The sequence below is a fragment of the Helianthus annuus genome, chromosome 6 (genome assembly GCF_002127325.2).
Source record: "Helianthus annuus cultivar XRQ/B chromosome 6, HanXRQr2.0-SUNRISE, whole genome shotgun sequence".
NCBI classification, from domain to species: Eukaryota; Viridiplantae; Streptophyta; class Magnoliopsida; order Asterales; family Asteraceae; genus Helianthus; species Helianthus annuus.
Window position 1 is genome coordinate 125,200,648 of NC_035438.2, and position 7,417 is coordinate 125,208,064.

The 7,417-nt window shown below is 37.1% G+C and overlaps 1 long non-coding RNA gene across 2 annotated transcripts; it reads right to left on the minus strand.

The window, feature by feature from the left end:
* Window positions 1-1,662: 1,662 nt before the first annotated feature.
* On the minus strand, window positions 1,663-4,552 carry LOC110864085. 2 transcript variants are annotated; one of them, XR_002549607.2, is made up of 4 exons: window positions 4,356-4,552; window positions 3,858-4,255; window positions 2,665-2,752; window positions 1,663-1,715 (listed from the first exon to the last, which is right to left on the minus strand). It is a non-coding gene; the product is annotated as an uncharacterized LOC110864085 (long non-coding RNA). The 2 variants fall into 2 exon arrangements; XR_002549608.2 differs by having other exon boundaries at window positions 1,694-1,715; window positions 2,665-2,741.
* Between the last annotated feature and the right edge of the window lie 2,865 nt (window positions 4,553-7,417).

Sequence of the window (7,417 nt, forward strand, 5' to 3'; positions counted from 1 at the left end):
AGATTGGTATCAGAGCCATAACTATAGGGAATTAGGTAGAATTGCTATACATTTCCCTAGTCTATAGTAGGAGTACTCTGATACCAGATTGGTATCAGAGCCATAACTATAGGGAATTAGGAATGTCTTGCTTTGCCTAGTCTATAGTTTAGGAGCTTTCTCATTTATTTGCTGTTAAAGACATCATTCCTTTCTCTCTTCCTTGTTTCCCTCTATTCTTTTGGACTTCTAATATACAAGCCTTTCCTAAGGCTAACACAATACACACATGGAAGCTTTGAAGACACTCTTACAACACAATCGAAATGATTCATCAAGATAGGGGTGATTCCCACACTTGGTGATGATTTTCACTCAGCTATACTTTGATTTTTGCACGAAATCTACCCTCAAGTTAGGAGTGATATCCAAACCTTGTTGGGAGTTTTCCATTTCATATTCTAGTGGACCCTTATCTTAGGATAAGTACCAACCACATTAGGGTACGATGTTATCAAGTTAGAGGTGAAACTCGCATCTTGTTTAACTAGTCCCATTCCTTGATTTTCGATCTCGCCAAAGTTTCGATTTCCCAATCGATTGAGGACGTGTAGTAACTGGAAGGACAAATATCGTTAGTCGCTCCTCGATGAGAGTATTTGTCCATTAGGCCAAAGCACGTCTCCTTAATTCGAAAAGGATTTCGATTCACTTTGGAATAGTCTTATGTTACGTTCCGTGACAATCCATATTTTTATGATAAATCTCTTTTTTATGTTATCTCAATTATCATGTGATTTACATTTTGAGTGTTATCTTCATTTCAAGTTTGGGAACACGAATCACGTTATTTTCGCAATCTAAAACAAATAAATAATTACTCTATCGTGAACAAACTAAATTTATCTTGCTTTCATTGTGTGTCTCATTAGGCTAAGCATCGATCGTTGTGAAATCATGTTTAAACGTACCTCATCGTGAATCATGTCGCTTGTATGATCGCGTGGCTATTTGCCGCATTTCAACCCGTAGTTCTCCCGCTGACGGGGTTAGCATCGTTGTTGTCATGCCCAATCATGTTTTCCAGGGGCCTTGCCTCGAAAGTCGTGTCCTCTAACGTATAGTTTAAGTTTCATGTATACTTGTGCACTAGCGTTTCGTTTCGCGTAGGTTACCTGCTCGGGTTAGTGAAATACCATAGACGACATAATATGATGGCGTTTGCCCGAGTTAATAATCACGACTCTTACGTGAGGACCTTTGATGAATTGCGACATAAGTTTCTCATCAAGAGTTTTCCAAAGGTCCTATATGCGTACTATCAAAACACTCAAGGTTTTGCTTTCTATGTGTAATCGTTTCGTGCACCGTGTATCAACACAACACTTGTGTATATTTAAAACAAAAATTGTTGAATTATTGTTTCGGCAACGGTTGGAACCCATATTCGAGTCTTAGGCGTTCTGTATGTGTTCAAGTCTTAATAATCTAAGTCCCTTGAAGAAAGTGAGGTTAAAGCCTAGGTATCTCTACACAGAAACCTAATTCGCTGAAACCTATAGCTCTGATACCAATCTGTCACACCCCGAAATAATCAGAGCTGGCGTGACTGGACCGGTATCTTCATTGCACAGCGGAAGCAAAAGGTTAAGACTTCTAAAGAGTGAACGCCGCTAAGTACTCAAATTCCCATGGGTTCTCCTATTCCAACCGTTCCATAGTCTTAAAAATGCAACCTGAGAAAGAACATGCGAAAAAGTCAACATAAAGTTGAGCGAGTTCATAGTTTGTTTTGAAAAGATTTAAAACAAATCTTTTTGATAACCGGTTTAAAAGTTGTTGAGAAAATATAGAAAAATCATTTTCTCGGCATGATATATGAGAACTGTGAGTTTAGCCCACGAGAGTCTTTGTGCACTGCACGAGAGAGAATGGGCCGAGCCCAAATGAACCTTTATAAGCAGGATCAGCGCGTCCTCTTACTTAGGTATAATTTGAAAAACGTTACCAAAGTTTGTAAATCCATGTATTTGTGAGTTTCCATCAAATGAATCTTATGAATATAGGAAAGTTTTAGTGTTGTAAATGGGTATGTAAAGCGTCTATGAACAGGTTGATCGTTAATGTTTCGCGAGGACATTAACGTATGCGGCGACATAGGAAGTACTCAACCTGTGTAGACGGTTTTTAGTGTCGAATCACCTCGACTGTGTGAATCACCTCGACTGTGTCGAATAACCTCGACTGTGTCGAATCACCTCGACTGTGTCGAATCACCTCGACTGTGTCGAATCACCTCGACTGTGTCGAATCCCCTCGACTGTGTCGAATCACCTCGACTGTGTCGAATCACCTCGACTGTGTCGAATAACCTCGACTGTGTGAATCCCCTCGACTGTGTCGAATCACCTCGACTGTGTCGAATCACCTCGACTGTGTCGCCCGTACCCATTAGAAAATCATGCACGTTTCGTAAATATGCGTGTGTTTTGTAAAACCGGTATGTTTGATCGAAATCATTCGTAAACCATTTAAGTTCCTCGAAATTCATTCGCCACACGGTTTAGAAATATGAGGTTTCGTTCATCGAAAAGTTGTTTATTTTTGCAAAACTTGCATGTCTTTCCACCCCCGAAAACATTTATAAAAATGTAAAACAGTAAAAAGTGGGGGTTATGAACTCACCTGGACTTCCATGTGGAATGCTAGCCTAGCGTGATTCCGTAGTGTCGTTCCAAGGACGTGATTTGGCTAGCGTGCATCTATAGTATTCCTAACAGGGAATAATTTATCAGTTTCTAATCTAAACGTAGTTAAACTACGTGTCCGAGCTCTACCGAGTCGTTAACAAAACGGCTCTAAGTTAGTGTGACCTTGACTTAAAATAACCAATCTATGGTTATTTGGTCCCATTTATAATCGGAATAAAACTAAGTCTCGAAAACGACTTAGTTTTCGAATAGTTATAAAATATAAACTTATATATAAAATTGTAAGTATACTTATACGAGGTCGTGTTAGTCGTCGCGAATAGAAGACGTAGATGAAATATGGTACGTATTCGAAACGTCGTATATGATTCAGTAATATAGTTTTCGTAGGATGGAAATAAATAAGTGTATATGCATATAATTATATGAGCTCGTTGTTATCGAATTAATAATATCGTTGTTAAAATCTTACGCAAAGGTGTCGTACTTCGTTTAGAAGTTTGAAACAAATATAAATTATTATATTTATTTTTATAAAAGTATACGAATCAACGACATTTGAAATAAATATAACAATTATATTCATTTTATAAAAGTTATACGGGTATCGACGTTTGAAATAAATATACACAATTATATTTATTTTATAAAATATTTCCGAGTTTTTGGCATTTGAAATAAATATAAATAATTATATCTATTTTGTACAAGTTTTTGAGTTTTCGCTGATTTGTAAATCAAGTTTGTCGGAACATTACACTTTGTTTTGTAATTCGTAAAACATCGCCAAAAATAAACATACTTTAATCTTTATTTTATAAGAAACTTGGACTTCGACTAGTGTCGTTTTAGAATAAAATCGCGTGTCGTGCTTCAGATTTTTATGAAAATCGGACAGAGTTTCCTCTGTTTTTGGACGACCCCGACAACTAAGTGTCGATATATTTTTCAAAATTCAATCAATTCAACGCATATTATGCAATTTACGTGAAATATATCAAAACACTAAATATTTAAAACCAAAGTCACTAAGTGTCAATTCGCTAGTCGGGTCGAGCTCGTATAATATTTGTCGTTTTCATTAGTCGGTTCGGTTTGAGCTCGGTTTCGCGTTAAATTAGTATTTATATAAATAATATAACAAAATTCACATCGTTTAAATTTTACCGAGCCTCGTGTTGACTTAGTTGACTGTGTTGACCAGCAGTTGACTGAGTTTGACCAGCTTTGACCACCTTTGACCACGTTTGACCCGTGTTGACCAGGGTTGACCGGACCCGAAACTGAACCGAGGCACTAAAAATGACCCAAAACTGCCTCTTGACCCGTGTTTGACCTGTTGACTGCGTTGACCCGAGCCCGAGAGCGTCCCGAACTTAAATTTTCACCCGAGACGAAAGTGTTTCGTATGGACTCTACGGGTCACTAGGAGCCCAAAAATATAATTTTCGTCGAAAACGGACGGTTGGAACCTCGCCAAAACCATGTCAGAAGTCGGAATTTCGCCGGAGAATAAAATTTCTTGAAAATTTGCAGAAATGCTCCTCAAGTCCCGATCTAAGCATCTGCAAGGTCAAAAGTTCAAAACGGACTCGCCGGAATTTGACCGGAATTTCGCCGGAGTTGGCATAGAGCTCAAACCGCTAAGAATTAGCTAAAACTAACCTCACCACGCGATCCGGAACGTCGGATATAGTCGAAAAAGTGTACTCTTGACCGAAAAACGGCCGCCGGAAAATTCGCCGGAAAATCGTTGGTTGCCGGATCTCCGCCTGAAAGTCGCCGGTCGCCGGAGCTCCGCCGGGAGTCGGCCGGAATTCTCGCCGGACTTATTTCTAGAGAGAGAGAGTTGAGAGGATTTGAGAGTTAGAGAGAGAAAGTTTAGGTGAAAATGAGAGATTTTAGAGGTAAAACCCTTTATATAGTGAGGGTTTTGTGGGCTTGGGCACAAGGCCCACAAGCCTGTTTCTAGCATTTTGAACCGCCCGATCTCGTTTCTAAAGCCCGTTTTGCACCCGAACGTCGTGTAATGTCGTACAATGTCATTTTAGGATCAAGGATATGTAAAATAGCGTCGGAAGTTGACGGTTGACGCGTTCGTTCGTCGGTTGCGTTAAAATCGCGAAATTTGCTCAAGAGGTCGTTTCTAATCCGTTTTTTTTCGATCCGATTTCGACTGTAACTACTAAAATTTCATTACGGGGCTAAATATAGCGTAAAATGTAAGCTCTGAAGGTGACAAACGCCTCCGTCGCTTCCGTTTCGTTGCCGATGCGTTTCCTGCTATCGCGTTTTTAGTTCACGTTTGCGTTTGTGTCGCACAGAAACCCAATAAATTCATAAAATTAAATTTATAAAATATTCGTAGAAAATCCGTATTTGTCGGCGTTGTCAATATTTTGCACGGTATCAGTTCGTTGTTGCAGATTCCACGCGAATCTTCATACGCGTACTGTAAAGTCAGATAGACGTTCCTAGGCATCTCAAAAGCCTAGTTAAGTTAATCCGCGCCTTAAACACTACTTATTATTGCCTTAAAAGTTTGTTAATCACGTAATTAAGATGCGTTAATTACCGGTTGTCACAAAACCAATGAAGAATTTGATCTAAAACACTCAGGTATGAAGCTAAGGCTTCAACTTAGAGCAGATTTAGAGCAAATGGTGTGAAGAAAAGTGTCACACCCCGACCACGTAAAACAACAAAACGTGGCGGAAACGTCGGGGAGTGTTGTAACAGAATCATTGTTTCACAACCATGGAATAAATAATTTTGTTTTATTGAATAAATGAACTTATTGTTTAATACAATCAAATAAGTACAACTATTATCTTTCAAGTTTTAAAGTCGCTAAGGCACGAGTCCATCCTAAGTGTAGCATATATAATCAATCATCACAAAGCAGCACCTGAAACATGTGTAAAAATAGGCACGTGAGCATAAAAATGCCTACGAGATACATAGGTTTTATGGTATTTAGGATTCATGACTTATGAGTTTAAAGAAAAAAGTTTTTAATAAAAGTAGTCATGATCCTTGTAAAAGGTTTTCTTTTATAAATCATTTATAAGAAATCAGATGATATAAAGTAATAATACATAGGAAATTAAGTAAATAAATAGAATAAGTTTGTATAAAAATATATTGTTTGAAAAACAATATTTTGATAAAAAGATTCATAGTATATATAACAATATACTTTGGTTTTAAGAAAGTCGAATAAGTAATATATTAAAACATATTTCAGTTCCAAAACCATTAACCCAAGTGTACAAAATAATGCCACGGTATGTAATGCGATGAAAACGCTTATATATAAGAAATACCAGCGGCGTATCTACCATGTTTTCATCACATTACACTCGTCCCGTTATCTAAACACTAACCAAAAACCAGTCATTAAGTAAATAGTATATTAACCATACTTTAGTTGATAAAATAAAAAGTTTTCAGTAGTATATCAAAAGTATACTTTGGATTTATAAATAACATATTAAACTATGCTTTGGTTATGAAAATAACATATTAAACTATGCTTTGGATTTTGAGAATAACATATCAAACTATGTTTTAATGGTTAACAAAATATATGTTGGTTTTGTACAATATCACATATGAGAGCACATCAAACTATACTTTTGGGAGTATAACTTAATATACAAAAATAGTGTGATTTAAGAATTCATTCAGACCTAGTGCATCAAAATACACCTTTGAGACTATAGAAATACCACAAAGGCAATTCCAATTTGGAAGGAGAAACAAATTGGTTTCAGACATTCCATGACAACAGGAATGGGGTGTCAAATCCTATAGCGCTATATCATACTACCAACCGGCCTGGTGAACCAAATAAGTACTATTCCAAACATTTATTTTATAATCTTTAAGAAAAACTAAGAGTTTAAACCGTAAATAATCATTCAGTTTGTAAAAAGATAAGTACAAATATGTATAATCAATTATACTTTTGAAAACAAGAACATTACAAATAGGTACACATGCTTCACCCCAAAACATTGAAAACAGTAAAAGAGGGGACTATGTACTCACTTGAGAGTGCTTAGGAGTCTTGACAACTACCAAGCAAGCTAGAGGGAGCACGGAAACAAACGGCACCTAATATTGATAACTACATAAATAAACCGGACCTAAATCGGGAGATTGGATAGTATGAGGTCTCGTGAACCAAATGAGCGTGGGAACTCATATGGTATGGTCTAAAAAGGCCTACATACTAAAATGAAACCTATCCTAAGTGCTTTCGACCCATTATGATCCATTAAGGTAGCTTACGCTACTTTAACGCGTCGTTTGCGTAAAACACGTTCGGACCGCCTAACTAGTCCTATGACAAGTATTATATGCCTAAACATGTTTAATTATGTTGCAAAACCAGTTAAGTGACAAAAGTTTGGGTTACATATGCTTAAATATCAATTATGCATAAAAAGGGTATTTTGGTAATTCACCTAAGGCATATAAACTACCTATCATACAACTACTTAAACTAGGTGACCATAAGGTATAACCTCGAAAGGTTATTCCCTATACAACTATGGTCACTAAACATGTTTGGTCGGATCCTAATGATCGACCAAACGGGTCGTGTTCGAAAGTCTAAGCGGGTGTTTAGTCCGCTTGACTTATGACTCTACACAAGCACTAAACTAAAAATGACGAGCTAAACATGTCAAAACATGTTTAACAAAGTTAGAAAACAGGTT